This window comes from Aquarana catesbeiana, linkage group LG06, assembly GCF_042186555.1.
Source record: "Aquarana catesbeiana isolate 2022-GZ linkage group LG06, ASM4218655v1, whole genome shotgun sequence".
In the NCBI taxonomy this organism is placed as follows: Eukaryota; Metazoa; Chordata; class Amphibia; order Anura; family Ranidae; genus Aquarana; species Aquarana catesbeiana.
Window position 1 is genome coordinate 36,266,669 of NC_133329.1, and position 22,034 is coordinate 36,288,702.

The window sequence follows — 22,034 nt, forward strand, 5'->3', positions numbered from 1 at the left end:
GACAAGGGGGACAGTGTCACTGATGCATGCACTGTCACTGCTCACCATCCTCGTGGCCTCTTCAAATGGTGACAAGACAGTGCATGCATCCCTCATCATGGCCCACTGGCGTGGGGAAAAAAAACAAGCTCCCCTGACCCTGTCCTTGTCCCATAGTCACACAGCTACTCATTGATGGCCCTCTGCTGCATGTGCAGCTGCTGCAGCATGGCCAACGTTGAGTTCCACCTGTTCACAGATTATGCGGTTCTTGGGCAGGTTAAATTCCTTTTGGAGGTCTGCCAGCTGAGCACTGGCATTATATGACTGGCATAAATGCACACAGACTTTCCTGGCCTGCCTCAGGACATCCTGTAAGCCTGGGTACCTGCCCAAGAACCGCTGCACCACCAAGTTAAGCACGTGAGCCAAACAGGGCATATGGATCATTTGTCCCTGTCAGAGGGCAGAGAGGAAGTTGGTGCCATTGTCGCAAACCACCACTCCTGCCTTAAGTTGGCGTGGCGTCAACCACCTCTGAACCTGCCCCTGCAGAGCTGACAGAACCTCTGCCTCAGTGTGGCTCCTGTGCCCCAAGCACACCAGCTCAAGCACCACATGGCATCTTTTGGCCTGCATACTTGCGTAGCCCCTTGAATGCCTACGGAGCACCACTGGTTCTGAGGACAAAGCACAGGAAGAGGCCATGGGGGAAGAAGAAGAGGAGGGGGTAGAGGAGAGAGGTGTGTCAGAATCATTAGTAGTGGCATTTTAGAGGCGTGGTGGCGGAACAACCTCCAACACTACTGCACCTTGTCCTGCATCTTTCCCAGCTGCCAGCAGAGTCACCCAATGCGCCGTGAAACTTAGGTAATGTCCCTGTCCATGCCTGCTGGACCATGAGTCAGCGGTGATATGCACCTTACCGCTGACCGCCCTGTCCAGCAAGGCATGGACATTGCCTTCCACATGCCGGTAGAGAGCTGAAATCGCCTTCCATGAGAAAAAGTGGCGTTTGCGTACCCGCCACTGAGGAACTGCACATTCCACAAACTCATGGAGGGGGGCAGAGTCTACAAACTGAAAAGGTAGCAGTTGAAGTGCTAGCAATTTTGCCAAGCTAGCATTCAACCGCTGGGCATGTGGATGGCTGGGAGCGAACTTCTTTCGGCGGTGCAGCAGCTGGGGCAGGGACATTTGCCTGGTACAATCTGACGTCGGTGTACTGAAAGCAGATTGCCCACAAGTACTTGGCTGTGACACACCTAATTCTACACCTTCATTCCTCTCAGTGCAGGTCTCAGAGAGGACTGAAGGTATAGTGGGGTTGGAGATCTCAGCTGATGAAGAGCAAGGAGAGGTCCTCTTTGTTCTTTGGTGTGGATCTTTTAGATACGATTGCCAATGAACTGCATGGCAGGTCAACATATGTCTGGTCAAGCATGTGGTGCCCAAGCGGGAGATGTTTTGGCCACGCGAGATACGCTTGAGACATATGTTGCAAATAGCAGCCATCTGATGCACTCGTCTCAAAAAAGGCCCACATCAAAGAACTTTTGGAATAACGCGCAGAGACAGCAGCGCCCTGCACATGTGGAGCTTTGCGGTGTGATGCAGTCAATGTGCTGCCCTTAGGCTGGCCCCTGGAGGGCATCCTGTCTCGTTGGTGATGTGCCTCCTCCTCCTCTCTCCTATCAGGCACCCACATTGAGTCAGCGACCTCATCATCCCCCTCCCTCCTCATCACTGGAGCAAACCTGGCAGTATGCTGCAGCAGGGGGAGCATGACTGCCAGATTGCTGTCCTTCTTGGGCACCCCCTCTGTCCGTGCTCATGTTACTGCCTTTATCTAGCTCAGTATCATCATCAGAGCCTTCTAAATGCTGGGCATCCTCCTGGAGCATGTACCCAACACTGTGGTCAAACAGTTCGAGGGACTCCTCAGGAGGACATAGTGGGGCTAGGAAAGGAGTCACTGATGCCATTGAGCCGAGGGAAGAGGCCGAGTTGGCAGCTGCTTTGCCAGACAAAGTACCCTGAGCACGGGTGAGAGAGGATGAGGAGGATGAGGACGGCTTGGTCATCCACTCGACCAAGTCTTCCACATGTTGCGGCTCAATGCGGCCAGCTGCCAAAAAAAGGCCAAGCGTGTCCCACGGCCACATGCTGATGAGGATGCACCGTCTCCACAACCAGCACTGTTGCCTCTAGACACAGAGCCTGCTTGCCCTCTTTTATTGGCTTGTGACTGTCTGCCTCTCCTTGTTGACCTTTCAGACATACTAATGGCCTGCAGTGAAATGTAGCTGCACTAAGCTGGGATATATATATATATATATATATATATATATATATATATATATATATATATATATATATATATATACTGATACTGCAGCTAACAAAATCAACTGCCTGCCTGTAGTATGAGAACATCACCAATCTTCTACAGGAAGCTTTAGAGGAACACTGTGCAGGGGTCGCACTACACTAACTTGTAGCTTTAGTTGAACACTGTGCAGAGGACGCACTCCACCAACATTAAAATAATGTAGCTGCCTGCGGTAGTGATAGGATCAGGTAAACACCACCAACCTTCTACAGATAGCTTTAGCTGAACACTGTGAAGAGGACGCACTACACTAACGTTAAAATAATGTAGCTGCCGAGGGAGGGCGTGGCTTGGACTCCACCGAGATGGCGGTGTGACTCCTGAGCTCCAGCATACAGCGGGATGAAGCAGCGGCTCACAGCGGCTAGAGGCACAGTTAACCCCTCTAATACCGGCGGATTACTCCCCTAACCATCCGGTAACATGCCTAGAAAATGGCAAGCGGAACACCGCCCGAAAAAGCTCACGGACTACTACACACAGCCACAGCGGCCTCATGGGCAAGATGGCGCCGGCTCCTCTCCCTCACAACGCGAGGCTCACAAACATCTACAGGGCCGCGACTCCCAGGCTTACAGACGTGCTTTTGATATGGAGGAATCCTCACAACCCTCTTCACCACTAAACAGAAGCCCAGCCAAGGCACGCTTCAGAATGGATGATTCTGGGACACAGAACTGTGAGGTAAGATCTAATGCAGACTCACAAGAGGACACAAGAGAGCTCCCAGACTCCATAGTCTCCTTCCCCACGCTGAATCAGCCAGTGTTAGACACTACACTAAAAGACATGCTCATATCTTTAAGAAGCACACTGCACACCGACATGATGGCATGCATGAGGAAGTTTAACACAGAACTAACTGCAGTGGGAGAAAGGGTAGATCATATAGAGACCAGAATGGGGGACTACGCCACCACCATTAACGACCTGGTAGACGCACACGATACAGCAGAAGAAGAACAAACATGGATTAAAGCTAAATTAGCGGATTTAGAAGACAGATCCAGACGCAATAACGTTAAAATCCGTGGAATACTGGAAAATGTGCAACCTTCGGATCTGCGCTCCTATGCGACTGCAATGCTAACCACCCTTATGCCTGAAGTATCTGCCATAGAGCTGTCTATAGATAGGATACATAGGCTACCTAAACCTTCATTTATCCCAGAAAATGTACCTATGGATGTGTTATTCAGAATGCACTTTTACCAATCAAAAGAGCACCTGATGACAATCACACGTAAAGGGGAGCACCGTGACACAGAATATGCTGCATTACAATTCTACGCAGATCTATCACAATTTACTTTGCAACTGCGCAAAAATCTGAACAACATTACCAAAGCATTAAGGAACCATAACATTACCTACAGATGGGGCTATCCAACTAAACTGCTAGTCACAAAAGATGGAGTGAACCACGTAATCACATCCCCATCTAAGGGATACCAACTGCTGCAAAAATGGAAAATCACCTCAGAAGAACATACCACCCCCTCTGATGACAGGAACCTCAACAAAATTCCTCCAGATTGGCAGCAAGCCTCAGCCTACAAATGACAGTAGCCACCCTAAGCTTTTACTGTTATGCCTCATATTACTAGCCCAACATAGGGCCCCGCTTATTGGAGCTTATACCACACCACAAGCTCCTGAAACTTGAGCAGACATGTTCTGCACAAGGGTTAACATAACCCTCCTTTTAAGTTCTAGTTTATATGGTTCTCTTCTTTTGTTTTGCTTTCCATTTTTCCCTATTTTACAGGAACTATACCCACCATTCTATCCAGAGGAATTTATCGATCACTCTTGCCACAATCAAGATATCTACAAACTCAACATGATCGTCCACAAGAGGAACAAAAGAACATTATCAGAACACATCCAACCTGCAGATGCTCCTGCCTGTGAGTACGTTTATCATCAGACACAAACACACCACTTAAAGTACCAAGATGCCAATTAACATTCTCTCAGTAAACGCCCACGGCTTAAATCATCCAGCTAAGAGAGCATCTTTGTGGAGGGAAGCAGACTCATCTAAATGCGATGTGCTATGCGTCCAAGAGACCCACTTTCACCAAAAGGCACCACCTAAATGTTCACATAAATCTTTCCAACATTTTTTCTTCTCTAACATGCCAGAAAAAAAAAAGAGGGGTGATGATTGCGGTTAAGGATACGATCGCTTTCAATCTAATTTCAGCTACGACGGACACCACAGGACGCTATCTCATTATAGTCTGCGATATCAACAACACCCGATACACCCTACTAAATGTTTATGTACCTAATAAACGGCAAATTAAATTTTTACATGGGCTTATGAGGAAAGTAAAGAACTTACACCAAGGCTCTCTCATAATGTGTGGGGACTTTAACATTGTTCCGGATCCACAAATGGACTCTACTACAACCCCTTCTAAAAGAACCTATTCTCTAAACAATTTTTTACGCTCACATGATCTATTCGATACTTGGCGTTGTCTACATGCCAGTGAGAGGGATTATTCTTTCTTCTCACACAGGCATTGTACATACTCGAGAATTGACCTGATCCTAATGGACAAGTGGCTATTACAAAAAGTGTCCCAAGTCAAAATAGGAACAATAGCATGGTCAGACCACGCTCCTTTTCTACTTACACTAAAGGATTCTTACCCTACCACCACCACTTATATGTGGCGTGCCAACTCCTTCATCATCCAAAATCCTAAAACTAAAAAATTACTAGAAGACCACTTGTCCAGTTATTTTCGGACCAATTCACCATCTACAAATGATGCTTTTCTATTATGGAATGCCCATAAGGCATACATAAGGGGAATATTTATACAGCTAGGAGCTAGGCTTAGGAAGCAGCGGCAGCAAAAAATCACTAATTTACTAAAGGAAATTGATACTTTGGAAGCTCTTAACAAAAATAACCCTACCCCCTCTATAAGTCCTAAACTTACTGAATTAAGACAATCTCAGAATAGTATTAATTCAAACATATGAACAAACAGAAAAACAATCAAAAATGTCCTTCTATTCTACTAGCAATAAAGCTGGTAAAGCATTGGCAAGGAGGATACAAGGACAACGCTTTAAGACCAAAGTAGCCTATCCTATGCACCCTAACAATCAGCAAAAAATATATGACCCACAAGGCATCGCAGACACATTTAGTGACTATTATGGCTCATTATACAACCTGAACAAAGACGATACAACACCGCAACCCACACCAAAAACAATAAATGACTTTCTATCCAACATCGATCTTCCCACACTCACACCATCTCAAATACAAGCACTCAACTTACCATTTTCCCTGACAGAATTACTAAACACTATAAAAACACTCCCGAACAACAAATCACCAGGACCAGATGGACTAACAGGCGAGTACTATAGGAGCTTCCAATCAATTTTAAGTCCGCACCTCCTTAAAGTGTATGATGGAGCTGCTGCCTCTACTTCCTTTCCCCCTGAGATGCTTGAAGCAATTATTGTGACGTTACCTAAACCTGGGAAGACACCGGATCAACCCCAAAATTTCAGACCAATTTTATTACTAAACAATGATTTAAAAATCTATGCCAAAATGATAGCACTAAGAATGATAGATATACTCCCTACCTTAATTGACTCAGATCAATCGGGTTTTACAAAAGGCAGGCAGGCATCAGATGCGACCAGACGCCTAATAAATATAATCCACATAGCTAGGAGGACTCGAACGCCTTCTCTGCTTCTAGCTTTGGATGCAGAGAAGGCGTTTGACAGGGTGCATTGGCTATATTTGTCACAAACCCTAGAGAAATTCGGATTCACAGGACATATGCTATCTGCCATCCTGGCCTTGTACACTGTTCCGTCAGCAAGGGTATACACGTCAGGCATGCTATCTAGATCCTTCGGGATTTCAAATGGCACGAGGCAGGGGTGTCCTTTGTCCCCCCTCATTTTCAATCTACTTATGGAACCACTAGCGGCAAAAATTAGACAGATACAAGGCTTTATGATCAATAAAAGAAAACATGTCATCAGCCTTTTCGCTGATGATGTGATCCTGATGCTCACTGATCCGGTGTCTTCCTTGGAGAAAGTATATTCTCTACTTAGGGATTACGGCAATGTGTCATATTATAAAGTAAATGATACCAAATCATACATACTAGATCTAGGTGTATCCCACCAAAACAAAATAGAACTACAAGCTAAATACCCATATATATGGAACAGCCACATGATTAATTATCTGGGGATTAACCTTACTTCACACCCTGACCAACTGTTTAAAGCAAACTATTTACCACTTGAAGGAAAGGTAAAAGAGGGAACGCAGAAACTAAGCAAACATATACTATCATGGTCAGGTAGACTCGCAGCATTTAAGATGCAAATATTACCTCAAATACTGTATATTTTTAGAACAAGTCCCATACCAGCACCAAAAACCTTTTTTCAAAATCTACAACGTATATTAGCCACCTTTCTATGGGAGGGTAAAAAAGCACGAAGTTCCTTCTCTAAACTCAGCAAAACAAAAAAAGCAGGGGGCGTGGGAGCTCCAATTCTTATCGATTACCACATGGCGGCAGTATTAGCACAGATCAGAGGGTGGTTTCCTAATCAAGCAACACCACTTTGGGGAACTCTAGAACAATCTCAAATACCAGGGGGAAACCTACACAATTTCATTCTGGCCTCACCTTTCGAAGTCCAAAAACATAATTATTTATCCCCCACAATACTAGCGACACAAGTTTATTGGAAAAATCTAGTATCAATTAATCCTATACCATCACCCAATATTCATCTTGATATACCTATTGAGGTAATAGCAATAGCTGTTCCAAACTTATGCTTAGCCAAGTGGTCATCTGAAGGAATAAAATGGCTATCTAACCTATTCAAAGATTATAAATTAAAATCCTTCATACAATTGCAATCAGAATTTGGCCTTCCGGCTTCTGAACAATTTAACTACATACGAGTATCCTCATTTCTCAAGAGTAACAAATCCCCACAATGCAAGTTATTTTGGAAAATACATATTTATCTTACTTCCACAGTGACTCGCAAAGGGGGGATTTCACTTTTCTATAATTGTTTAGGCAATAAATCTGTTCTAGAGAAATCTAATCCTATGATAGCATGGGAAAGAGACCTAGAAACATCATATACTGAAGACCAGTGGCACAAAGCACTACAATACATATACTCAGCCACCAAAAGTACAAATCTATGGGAGCTATCCCATAAAATTACACAAAGATGGTACTTAACACCATACAGAATGGCAAAATTTGACCCCTCAACACCTCCGTTGTGTTGGAGGAATTGCACACAAACAGGAACCCTGTTCCACATACTGTGGACATGTGGAAAATTGGCCGTATTTTGGCCCAAAGTATTCACAATCTTTCAACAAGTCACAGGATCAACCATCCAGTACTCACCAGAATTGGCCATCTTAAACCTAGGCATCGACAATATTCCATACCTACTCAGGTCATTTACCACACACCTATTCCTAGCAGCTAAGTTGGTCATACTTAGACTCTGGAGATCTCCAACTCTCCCTGACACTGCAGATGTCATTCGCACACTCACAATTCACTTTACCTATGAAAGTATGCTAGTCTACAGAGAGGGGAAATATGCAGAATTCCTTAAACAATGGGAACCATAGATAGAATAGTATAAAACCTATAATAAAAATACAAAATAACAAATCTCAAGTGGACACAAGATGGAATAATAAAATCATAAATAATATAATTTACATAAGTAAAAATCAAAAATAAATAACACCAACCTCAGGAAATTAGTTCCTACTCCCCTTTTCTCCCCCTTTTTTTTTTCCTTTTTATTATTCTTATTATTCTCTTTATTATTCTCCTTTTTATTTTACTTTTACAATACCCCATTTCCAAGTTAAATCTCCCAACAGTTTATTTCCCAACACATAGGAAGATGGAAGTACATACTTCTGGAAATATACACTTGCTTTAAAAAAAAAAGAAATGTTAGAAGAAGTATAACAGGAAATTCCTTACTCCTGACCGCAGTTAGATCCCATGGGGGCGATCGGGATGGAGGGTTGGACCAACGGTTAAGACGAATGATAAGTGTTGATATAAATAACGTTTTAATGAACAGTTATATGTATACGATTGTTAAAAAACAAACAAATTTTCCTTTTTTTTTTTTCTCATTGAAATATGTACTTGTAATGTACTAATTTTAAATGGTTTTTCATCTTCTGTAATATTGTAAAAAAGCAAATAAAAATTATTGTTAAATAAAATAATGTAGCTGCCTGCGGTAGTGATAAGATCAGGAAAACACCACCAACCTTCTACAGGTAGTTTTAGCTGAACACTGTGCAGAGGTCGCACTACACTAACATGTAAATAATGTAGCTGCCTGCGGTAGTGATAGGATCAGGAAAACACCACCAACCTTCTACAGGTAGCTTTAGCTGAACACTGTGCAGAGGTCGCACTACACTAACTTGTAGCTTTAGCTGAACACTGTTCAGAGGACGCACTACACTAACTTGTAGCTTTAGCTGAACACTGTGCAATACACTAACTTGTAGCTTTAGCTGAACACTGTTCAGAGTATGCACTACACTAACTTGTAACTTTAGCTGAACACTGGGAGGAGGATGCACTACACTAACTCGTAGCTTTAGCTGAACACTGTGCACTACACTAACTTGTGAGGAGGATGCACTACACTAACTCGTAGCTTTAGCTGAACACTGTGCACTACACTAACTTGTAGCTTTAGCTGAACACTGTTCAGAGGTCGCACTACACTAACTGTACCTTTAGCTGAACACTGTGAGGAGGACGCACTACACTAACTTGTAGCTTTAGCTGAACACTGTGCACTTCACTAACTTGTAGCTTTAGCTGAACACTGTTCAGAGGACACACTACACTAACTTGTAGCTTTAGCTGAACACTGTGCAGAGGTCGCACTACACTAACTTGTAGCTTTAGCTGAACACTGTGCACTACACTAACTTGTAGCTTTACCTGAACACTGTGAGGTGGACACACTACACTAACTTGTAGCTTTAGCTGAACACTGTACAGAGGTTGCACTACACTAACTTGTACCTTTAGCTGAACACTGTGAGGAGGACGCACTACACTAACTTGTAGCTTTAGCTGAACACTGTGTGGAGGACACACTACACTAACTTGTAGCTTTAGCTGAACACTACACTAACTTGTAGCTTTAGCTGAACTCTGTTCAGAGGACACACTACACTAACTTGTAGCTTTAGCTGAACACTGTGCAGAGGTTGCACTACACTAACTTGTAGCTTTAGCTGAACACTGTGAAGAGGACGCACTACACTAACTTGTAGCTTTAACTGAACACTGTGAGGAGGACGCGCTACACTAACTTGTAGCTTTAGCTGAACACTGCGCAGAGAGGCAGAGGTCGCACTACACTAGCTTGTAGCTTTAGCTGAACACTGTGAGGAGGACGCACTACACTAACTTGTAGCTTTAGCTGAACACTGTTCAGAGGATGCACTACACTAACTTGTAGCTTTAGCTGAACACTGTGCAGAGGTCGCACTACACTAACTTGTAGCTTTAGCTGAACACTGTGCAGAGGTCACACTAAACTAACTTGTAGCTTTAGCTGAACACTGTGAGGAGGACGCACTACGCTAACTGTAAATAGTCTAGCTGCCTGACTGTGGTACTAATAGGATCAGAAGAACACCAGCAATTTTCTTCAGGTAGCTGTAAATACTGTAACACCACAAGCCTGCCTGTCAGTAGGAAGATAATAACAGGAACGGATCTAGCTAAACTGAATACAGTGTATATATATGTATACAACACTTGGGATGCATATATATACACAATACACTGTAAGTGCAGCTAACTGACTGACTGTCCTGCCTAATCTATCTAACTTAAATCAAATGACACTGTCTCTCTGTCTGTCTCTCAATGCCGGAATACACTACACAGGGCCACCGTGCAGGCGGCCTTATATAGTGTGGGGCGTGTACTAAACCCCCTGAGCCATATTTGGCCAAAGCCACCTTGGCTTTGGCCAATTACAGCTCTCTCTACAGATGGCGCTGTGATTGGCCAAGCATGCGGGTCATAGTGCATGCTTGGCCAATGATCAGCCAGCAATGCACTGCGATGCCGCAGTGAATTATGGGCTGTGACGTGCCACACGAATTTGGCGCGAACGCCCCATATCGTTCGCAATTCGGCGAACGGGTGAACAGACGATGTTCGAGTAAAAAATGGGTTCGACTCGAACATGAAGCTCATCCCTATTCTTAATCTATTTCTTAATTTATATTTGATTATAAGAATACCGAATGTGTGTTTTTTATACGTATATATATGTCCTTTATAAACTTATCAGGTATTTGTTTTCTGTATCAACATATTCAGTACCTGACAAAGTGATTAGAATTCAAGATAAGATATAGTGAAGCATAATATGTATGCACACTGTAATTTTTCTTCCACTCTGTTTGGATGTCACAAATACATCATTGTTGCATCCACACAGCTTGTAAAATTGACTTTGACCATTAGGTGGCAGTGCCGAGGAGGCACATAAATAGGCCACACATGACCCATTCATTTTAGCTTGAGAAAGGAGCGCGCTTTACCGCGCATGCTCTGAAATGCGTTGCTTTACAGCAGTACAGCCCATACCTTGAACTCTGCACTCCAGCCCTTCATGTGACTGTTTGGCTGCGCTGCAAGCCTCGTTGTGGATCGCGACCAAATCCCGGAAGTGTGTTGTGGAACGACAAGCTGACAGCACAAAGGAACAAAGCTATTTCCCATCCAGACTGCAGAGATCTCTTATGGCTTATACTGGACTCCCCTGCGCTGGACTATCATGTCTTTACATGTGAGTGTTTTAATGCTAACTTGCCATTAAATGTTACAGTTTTACTAAGAGCCGCCTGTTGCTGTCTTTTTTTCTCTCGCATATTGGAGTGGCTTCACCTCCCCCCACAAGGCTGCCCTGCTATATAGACTGTACATTCTCACAAGGAGCTTCATTGGCTCAAAGGACTATTTGATGAACTTGCATTGTGTCCTATATTCTCCATACTGTGACCTGCGCTGCCATTTATCACTGTGTTTTTTTTTTCTCTTGTATCTCCAGCCCAAGTCCCTCGGAGAGTGGAAACAGAGGAAGCCAAGGGACAGGAGGAACACCAGGTCCTGCAGATGTAGACCCGGAAACTTGTAGCAGAGGATGCGACTCTTGGAAGGCAGGAAGTTGTGGCTGGTCGCAAGACACTGGGATGATAGTGTTGAGCCAAGCAGAAAACAGAAGCGAGGTCACTAGGATAGCTGGGTTCGGTAGCAGGCAGGCAGCAGAGTACCAAGGCATTAGGCAGAAGCAAGGTCGATGGGAAGCCGTGATCAAGAACCAGTATTCAGGAGTATAGGAGAGTCCAGAAGCAGGGTCAAGAAAAGCCAAGTTCATCAACGGGTAACAAGCAGGGTAACAGCAGGATTCAGGGTATCAGGGAACAGCTGAAGATCAGTCAGCATTGAGCAGGGGTTAGTGCGTCCCTTAAATAGGCCGTCTGGCACCAAAGGAAACTATGGATGCACTTTCAGTTAGACAATAGATGGTACAAATTTCTTTCCAGTAACCACAGATTGCAGGAAAGAAATTTACATGATTCCCCTGTCAGCACAGTCAGTGCTGACAGCGGAATCCCTTCTGCTGAGCAATCGTATTGTCCCCACAAACAGTGATTATCACTAGCAGATATAGCAACCGATAGTGATAATCATAAGAATCCGGCAGGCTGGTTGTACCCAATTTGATCGATCAACTTGGTACATTCAGCCTGCCCATTATATTATAAAATACTGAACCCAATTGACATTTTTAGCATTTTTTCCCCACAAATAGAGCTCTCTTTTGATGGTATTTGATCACCTCTGTGGTTTTTATTTATTGTTAAAAAAAAAGTAAAAAGACCGAATTAAAAAAAAAATATATATGTTATTATATTTTGTTATACAATTTTAAAACAGGTAATTTTTCTCCTTCATTGATGTACGCTGATGAGGTGGCACTGATCAGTTACACTAATAGGCAGCACTGCTAGGTGGCATTGATAGGTGGCACTTGTGGGCATTGATAGGTGGCACTCATGGGCATAGGTAGGTGGCAATGGCAGGTGGCACAGATGAGGCATAATTACCTCTTCCTTTTCGGGACCAATGTCCCTTGAAGATGAGCCAGTGATCAGCTTTTTTTTTTTCCTCGCGCTGTCAGCGTGAGGAGAAAAAAAAATGATCACAGAGCTTTTGTTTTGATCATGTGATCAGCTGTCATTGGCTGACAGCTGATCACATTGTAAGGGGTCGGGACTCAGTGACTCGGTGATCACAGCATGCACAGGGCACGTGCACTCCCAGAAATTCAGGTCCACGCTGTGGCCATCATTCAGCTATAGCGTGGATGTCAAGAGGTTAAACTATCTTAGTCTTAGCTCTTGGCCAGCCCATACATTGATCACTTTTTTCATTCAACTATTAGGTTGAATAGTTTTTTGTACCAGCCAGACGCTGGTACAAAAAAGTGTCTGTATACTTATTTCAATTGGCTCTGCTGAATGCTATCCATTCACCTAGGGAAAAAAGTGTCAATTAAAAAAAAAAAAAAAACACACTACACAGGTTTTAAAAGTAATTAGGCAGCTCCAGGGGTCTTCTTCTGACTTCGGGGTCTTCTTCCGACTTCGGGGGTCTTCTTCTGACTTCTCCGCTCTCCAGCCTCTTCTCCCGGTGTCCGGTTCTTCTCCCGCTCTCCGGCCTCTTCTCCCGGTGTCCGGTTCTTCTGCCGGGCTCCTCTGCTATCTTCTGCTCTTTTGCTACTCTTTTGCTAGCGGTGGCCCGGTCTTCACCGTCTTGTTCCTTCTTCTCTTCTTCTCTTCCTCTTCTTCTTCTCCTCTTCCGATGTTGACATGAGGCTGTCTCCTGCTGTTATATAAGTGATTGCGCACCGCTCACACAGCATAACAGCAGGAGACAGCGTCATGTCAACATCGGAAGAAGAGAAGAAGAGAAGAGGAAGAGAAGAAGAAGAGAAGAAGAACCAAGACGGCGAAGACCGGGCCACCACTAGCAAAAGGGCGGTAAAAGAGCAGAAGATAGCGGAGGAGCCCGGCAGAAGAACCGGACACTGGGAGAAGAGGATGGAGAGTGGGAGAAGAACCGGACACCGGGAGAAGAGGCTGGAGAATGGAGAAGTCAGAATAAGACCCCCGGAGCTGCCTAATAAATTACTTTTAAAACCTGTGTAGTGTGTTTTTTTATTGACAGTTTTTTCCCTAGGTGAATGGGTAGGGGTACAATGTACCCCATATTCATTCACATAGGGTGGGGGCCGGGATCTGGGAGCCCCCTTATTAAAGGGGGCTCCCGGATTCCGATAAGCCCTCTGCCCGCAGACCCCGACAACCAATGGCCAGGGTTGTCGGGAAGAGGCCCTTGTTCTCATCAACATGGGGACAGGGTGCTTTGGGGTGGGGGGCCTGCAGGGCGCCCCCCTCCCCCCAAGCACCCAACCCCCCTTGTTGAGGGCATGCAGCCTGGTACGGTTCAGGAGGGGGGGCGCTCACTCGTCCCCACCCCCTTTCCTGACCGGCCGGGCTGCGTGCTCAGATAAGGGTCTGGTATGGATTTTGGGGGGACCCCCACGCTGATTTTTTCAGTGTAGGGGGTTCCCCTTAAAATCCATACCAGACCTAAGGGCCTATGAAAATGGATTCCCCTAAGCGGACTTTAACGGCACTTTTAAAAAGTTGCAAGTAGTGAAAAGGTATAACAGCGTATTAAAAATAACAGATTTTTATTTAAAGACAAAATATATTGAAACATTGTATACATAGAATTCAACTAAACATTCACATAATAGAAAAATTCATAGTTGTCACCATACGGTGGGTTTATACAGAAGCTCTTTTCACACCCAACGCGTTTCGGGATATACAGTATTTTAGTCCTTCTTCAGGGGTGTAGAAGAAAAGAGAAATTCATCTAGGGTGATTAGAATGTAAAATGATGAGTGAATTACCACAACATGTAGATATATACATTAATCCACTTGAAGTTAGATAATCAACCGATCACTTACATAGTATGTTTTGTTAAGTTGCTTTAAAAACTTCAAGTTAAGATAGCATTGGGCATTGGTGCTGGTGGGGTTGCTGTCCCTTTAACGACAGAATTGTCACAGGGTAGTGTCACTTAATGGTAACCTTATTCAAGGAATATTTTTCTCTCCTCCCCCCGCCTTCCACAGATGCGCATTGGCCAGAGTGGTATACCGAGGCAAAAAAAGGAATCCCTACGAGTAAAGAAGGATTTGAAATGAGTCTAAGAGAATGGGAGGTCTTTAGTTGGTGTAGGAAAGGTTAGCAATAAAACTCAAAATTATAAATGTGAAGTATAAAACAAAAATACAAATAAGGAATAGTATATAAATACTGTGTATAAAATGGAGACTGAGACGAGTATAATAGACGTTGCCTGTCAGTCAGATTGATAACTGAAAGCAAAGCAATATATAAAATAGTAAAATGTTATATTGCCGAAAATAGTTGAGAGTAAAAAGTGATAATATATTTTAAGTAATAGACAATATAATCTTTAGTACTGTCCGTGTTATTCTATAATTATTATTGCAGTGTGGGCATACCACTCTGTTTCTATAGGCATAAAGAAAGCCAGTACAGGGGGTCCCCGGGTTACAAACAATTTAGGGACTGTAGGTTTGTTCTTAAGTTGAATCTGTTTGTAAGTCGGAACAGGTACATTTTTTTAAATGTAGCTCCAGCCAAAAAAACTATTTTTAAGCTTTTTGGATAGCATAGGGAAGGATTATCACCCCTGTAACATTTGTTTTGCTGTTTGTGCCCCTGTTCAGAAGATTTCACCTCACTTTCTGTCCCAATGACAATTGGATTTTGAAAATTCTGGGTTGTTGTGGAAACAAGCCTTGGTAATAAAGCATCAGTGGAGGTACCTTTTCCCCATAATAGCCCTTACAGGAGTGAATTTCTCTTCCTAGGGGTAGATTTCCTCTCACTTCCTGTTGTCTCCCTCCGTTTGTAAGTAGGAGTCATTTGTAAGTCGGATGTTTGTAACTAGGGGACCCCCTGTAGAAATAAATACTATGTGTCTTGTTAGACTGGTAGCTATGACAGTCAGTTTGTGTATAGTATTTAGGTATCAGATATAGTTAGGTTGTAGTTACAACTGTCAGTAGTTGCAATATGAACAGATCACTCTGTTTCTGCAGGCATAAAGATGACCAGTATAGGTAAATACTGTGTGTCCTGTTAAGTCAGCAGCTGTGACGGTCAGTCTATGTGTGGTATTTAAGCATCAAATATGATTCGATTGTAGTTATAAATGTCAGTAATATTTGAAATTTAAGAAGGAGGACTGACAAAAGATTGTATGATGAACGATTATATTAGAAAATAGCCAGTATAGAAATAAGAAGTACCTTTTTAAAACGAATATGTAGTAGACCAGTCACGCATCCCAGCATCCAGCATATACAACGCTCAAGCTGGGAATGAGTAGGTCTGGTATTTATGTAGCGTGAACTCTCATCAGCTGGCGCAACTAATTGCGCTCAGCTGAGTGTTGGGGTTCGTTGCTAAGGAGACCTGAACGCTGCCCCCTGAGCCGAGGGTGCGCGGCGTGCCCCTACCGCGCACGCGCCAACGTGGCCACGTTGGTGCGGCGTCACGCACACCTGGCCCACCGACACGATGTACCACACCGGCGGACTGCGCATGTCCGCCGGAGTAGTAAGATGGAGGTTGTGGGCGGAGATGTCGGATCGCCCAGCTGGCCTCTCATAACGCCGGCCAGATACTATGTCTGGGCGGCTTTCTGTGCCGGGCAACCACTCTGGTCGATCGCATCCAGAGGAAACCCGAGGGGAGAAACAAAAAAAGAGTATTAAAATTTAAGGACCTAAGGGCCTGGTATGCCCCTGGGGGGGAAACCCACGCCGTTTTTTTATTCAAAATTTGGCGCGGCGTTACCCCTCATGATTCATACCAAACAGCTGTCAGCACTGCCTGCCGCTCATCATCACGAAAGGAAAAAAAAAGTTTTCCTTTTCCGATGAGCGAGCCAGCGTGAGATGCACAGTACCCTGTCGCCGGGAACCAGCGCGAAAGGATCGCGCTGGAAACACAATCTTGCGGTCAAGTACTGTATGCCCATCATTAGAAGTGGTTGGATGAAGGGTAATATTCTAATGGTGGGCATACCCACCTATCTTTTTTTTTCATTAAGCCCACAGGCTGCATGGAAAAAAGAACATTACAATGTATGCCCAAGGACCAGCAACGTACTGGTATGTTGCTGGACTTTGAGTGGTTATACCAGAATGATGCCTGCGGGTTTAGGTATTATCTTGGTAGCATTATTTTCAGCCAGCTGCCGACTTTCATGTAAAAGCAATCCTAGCGGCTAATTAGCCTCTAGACTGCTTTTACAAGCAGTGGGAGGGAATGCCCCCCCGCCGTCTCCTATGGTTTTCTCAGGCTCTCCTGTCCCAACAGGGAACGCGAGAATGCAGCCGGTGGTTCCAATAGCTGACCATAGAGCTGATCAGAGACCAGAATGGCTTCAATCATCTCTATGGCCTAAGAAACTGGATGCTATGAGCATTTAATGACTTAGGTTTCACCAGATATAAACAGCGCCATTGGGAAAGCATTTTATCACACCGATCTTGGTATGCTCAGATGCTTTGAGGGCAGAGGTAAGATCTAGGGTCTAATAGACCCCAATTAAAAAAAATAAATAAATAAATAAAAAATAAAAAAGAGAAGAAGGAGTACCTGTCGCTAACAATTGCTATCATAGGGGATATTTGCATTCCCTGAGATAACAATAAAAATTATTAAAAAAATAAATAAATAAATAAGAAAGGAACAGTTTAAAAATAAAAAAGCAAAATAAATAATAATAAAAAAAAAAAGAAAAAAGGAACCTCTGTCCCCCCATGCTTATGCGCAAAGGCATACGCAAGCGTCGGTCTGGTGTCTTATGTAAACAGCAATTGCACCATGCATGTGAGGTCTCACGCAAAGGTCAGATCAAGGGCAGTAATTTTAGCAGTAGACCTCCTCTGTAAATCTAAAGTGGTAACCTGTAAAGGCTTTTAAAAATGTATGTAGTCTGTCGCCGCTGCACGTTTGTGTGCAATTTTAAAGCATGTCGTGTTTGGCATCCATGTACTCAGCATAAGATCATCTTTTTTATTGCATCAAACATTTGAGCAATATAGTGTGTTTTAGTGTATTAAAATTAAAAAAGTGTGTTTTTTCCAAACAAATTGCGTTTGAAAAATCGTTGTGCAATAATACTGTGTGAAAAAAAAAAAAATTGCAACGCCCACCATTTTAATCTGTAGGGCCTTTGCTTTAAAAAATATATAATGTTTGGGGGTTCAAAGTAATTTTCTTGCAAAAAAAAATATTTTTTTATGTGAACAAAAAAGTGTCAGAAAGGGCTTTGTCTTCAAGTGGTTAGAAGAGTGGGTGATGTGTGACATAAGCTTCTAAATGTTCTGCATAAAATGCCAGGACAGTTCAACCCCCCCCAAATGACCCCATTCTGGAAAGTAAACATCCCAAGCTATTTGCTGAGAGGCATGTCGAGTCCATGGAATATTTTATATTTTGCCACAAAATGCGGGAAAATAAAAAAAAAAATTTGCTCAAAGTCGTCACTAAATGATATATTGCGCAAACATGTCATGGGCATATGTGAAATTACACTCAAAAATACATTCTGCTGTTTCTCCCGAGTACGGGGATACCACATATGTGAGACTTTTTGGGAGCCTATCCGTGTACAGGACCCCGAAAACCAAGCACCGCCTTCAGGCTTTCTAAGGGCGTAAAATGATGATTTCCCTTTCTCACTACCTATCACAGTTTCGGAGGCCATGAAATGCCAAGATGGCACAACCCCCCCCCCCCCCCCCCAAATGATCCCATTTTGGAAAGTAGACACCCCAAGCTATTTGCTGAGAGGCATGTTGAGTATTTTGTAGATCTTGATTTTGTCACAAAGTTTTGAAAATTGGAAAAAAGCAAAACACATTTTTCTTTTCTTTCTTCATTTTCAAAAACAAATGATAACTGCAAAATACTAACCATGTCTCTTAGAAAATACCTTGGGGTGTCTACTTTCCAAAATGGGGTCATTTTGGGGGTTTTGTGCTATCTGGACATTTCAGGACCTTAGTTACTGTGATAGGTAGTGAGGAGTAATCACCTTTTTACGCCCTTAGAAAGCCTGAAGGCGGCGATTGGTTTTTGGGGTCCTGTACACGGCTAGGCTCCCAAAAAGTCTCACACGTGGTATCCCCGTACACAGGAGAAGCAGCAGAATGTATTTTGGGGTGTCATTCCACATATGACCATGGCATGTTTGGAGCAATATATCATTTAGTGACAACTTTGTGCAAAAAAAAAAATAATAATTGTAATTTTCCCGCAACTTATGGCAAAATATAAAATATTCCATGGACTCAACATGCCTCTCAGCAAATAGTTTTGGGGGTGTCTACTTTACAAAATGGGGTCATTTTGGGGGGTTTGTGCTATCTTGGCATTTTATGGCCTTCGAAACTGTGATAGTTAGTGAGGAGTGAAATCAAAAATTTACGCCCTTAGAAATCCTGAAGGGGGTGCTTGGTTTTTGGGGTCCTGTACGCGGCTAGGCTCCCAAAAAGTCTCACACATGTGGTATTTCCATACTCAGGAGAAGCAGAAGAATACATTTTGGGGTGTAATTCCACATATAACCATGGCATGTGTGAGCAATGTATCATTTAGTGACAACTTTCTGTAATTTTTTTTTGTCATTTTTCAATCACTTGTGATAAAAAAAATATATATATTCAATGGGCTCAACAAGCCTCTCAGCAAATTCCCTGGGGTGTCTACTTTCCAAAAAAGGGTCATTGGGGGGGGGGGGGGAGGGGGGTTGTACTGCCCTGTCATTTTAGCACCTCAAGAAAGGAGATAGGCAGTCATAAACTAAAAGCTGCGTAAATTCCAGAAAGTGTTCCATAGTTTGTAGACACTATAGCTTTTGCGCAAACCAATATACACTTATTGACATTTTTACCAAAGACATGTGACTGAATACAATGGCCTAAATGTATGACTAAAATTGAGTTTATTGGATTTTTCTTATTTCAAAAATTAGAAAATATAATTTTTTTTCCGTGTATATTGCAAAAAATTAAAAAAATTGTAGAGGCAATCAAATATCATCAAAAGAAAGCTCTAGTTGTGTTAAAAAGGAAGAAAATTTTGTTTGGGTACAAAATTTCATGATCGCGCAATTACCAGTTAAAACAGCGCAGTGCCAAAATGTAAAAAGTGCTCTAGTCATTGAGCAGCCTAATCTTCCGGGGCTGAAGTGGTTAAAGTTATAATTTTCCTTTACTAAGTAAATATATATTGTTTTGCAGTATCTTGTCTTGTTATAAAACTGTGGGCACATAGACGGGAAGTCTGGTTGGCTGTGGTCAGCCGATTCCTGAAATTGTTACCTTTTCTTCCTCATTTTCCATTTTAATGTGTAAAATATGATACTTTGCACAATATGCAACGTTAAATAAAATAAGCAGAAGGACACGTGTGCCTTCTTATAAATCACATCTTTCTTTGTTTTGTAACTGAATAAAATCTTAGACATGTTGTGGAAATTTTATTATATGGACTCATGAGGACATTTTATTCTAGGATGTGTGTTTTATAGAATGTCATCTGTCTCCCTGTGTCTGATTTAACCGAGGAACGCTCTAGCAGAGTGCACTTGGGTTGAATCAGGACCAGCGATAAAACCGTCAATATGAAAACCTTCTTATGGGCTTGGAGACGTGTTCTCTGTGTGTGTGTGGGCATTTGCCGGTTTGTAAGTATCAAGCGCAATGCGCTGGACTTCTTGCCTTTAAATGTCTATGCACATTAGAGAAGCGAAGTCCGCATAACGAGAGAAACATATTATATCTCGCTTGTGGCTATGCTATCCCTTTTGGATACATATCTGCTTTTATAAGAGGACATTGATATCTGCCCTGTCAGTATACTCGTACCGTATATAGTCAACAGCAGTAGCAATGTCCCCGCAGATCTTCTCAAGCCTGTAAGAACAAGTAGAATGATCTTACTAGATATTGGTTACTCTGAGAAGTATTGAGTGGGCTCCATGCTGACAAAGATGGTGGATGTGCATGCATGTGGCTGGGTGGAGGGCAGTCTACATGCCTCAAGTGGATGAGACGTGCACTTCTCCCTCCCACTCCTGTGGATGCCCTCCCCTTTAGTGTTGTCATTTCCTGTGTAGTCACTTTGCATGGAGAAAGCGATTGGCTGTTGGGGCCATGATTTCCTGTTTGTCATTTCCTTTTGTTGTCGATAAATAAAAGGTGCCTGTGCTTGTGAGGGCAAGTTGTTGAGTGATGGCGCTAAGAACGTGAGGATGGTGACTCTGTCTGTTTACTTGGGGAAATGTGGGAGACACAGGTTTAATGAGATGCATTATACCAAAAGGCTGAAAGGGCGCTTAGTAGCGCAGGAGACATGGATTGCGCATAGCGTATAGAGAAATCTCCACGTCATACACAAGCTACAATAAAGCAGACATCTTGTGAATGCACAACCTGTCTCTCGTGTCTCATTCATTCGGTGTCTCCAGATATCTGTGGGCCCTATTGGTGTACCTACAGTGGGGCAAAAAAGTATTTAGTCAGCCACCAATTGTGCGAGTTCTCCCACTTAAAAAGATTAGAGAGGCCTGTAATTGTCATCATAGGTATAACTCAACTATGAGAGACAAAATGTGGAAACAAAATGTGGAAACAAATCCAGACAATCACATTGTCTGATTGGGAAAGAATTTATTTGCAAAATATGGTGGAAAATAAGTATTTTGTCAATATCAAAAGTTCATCTCCATACCTTGTTATATATCCTTTGTTGGCAATGACAGAGGTCAAACTTTTCTGTAAGTCTTCACAAGGTTGTCAACGGCCAGGGTTGTCGGGAAGAGGACCTTGTCCTCATCAACATGGTGACAAAGTGCTTTGGTGTGGGGGGGCCGCAGGGCGCCCCCCTCCCCCAAGGCACTAACCCCACATTTTAAGGGCATGCAGCCTGGTACAGTTCAGGAGGGGGGGCGCTCGCTTGTCCCCACCCCCTTTCCTGGCCGGCCGGGCTGCGTGCTCGGATAAGGGTCTGGTATGGATTTTGGGCGGACCCTCACACCCTAAGGGCCTGGTATCCCCCTGGGGGGAATCCACACCATTTTTTTATTTAAAATTTGGCGCGGCGTTCCCCCATCAGGATTCATACCAGACATCTGTCAGCACTGCCTGTCGCTCATCGGGAAAGGAAAAAAAAGTTTTCCTTTCCCGATGAGTGAGCCATCTCGGCGCTGGCTCCCGCAACGGGGCTCACAGGTGTCAAACCTCGCCGAGAAATGCAGCGAGATTGACACAATATCGTGGTCACCTACTGCACCGTACAATCATTTTTCGAGCTTACCGCCAAGGTGTTATCGACCAGAACACT

The 22,034-nt window shown here is 43.4% G+C and overlaps 1 protein-coding gene across 1 annotated transcript in view; it reads right to left on the minus strand.

Annotated features, from left to right (window-relative positions):
• The window catches only part of LOC141148310 (guanylate-binding protein 1-like), a 1,084,899-nt gene that overhangs the window by 776,456 nt on the left and 286,409 nt on the right, over positions 1–22,034 (minus strand). The window lies entirely within an intron of this gene.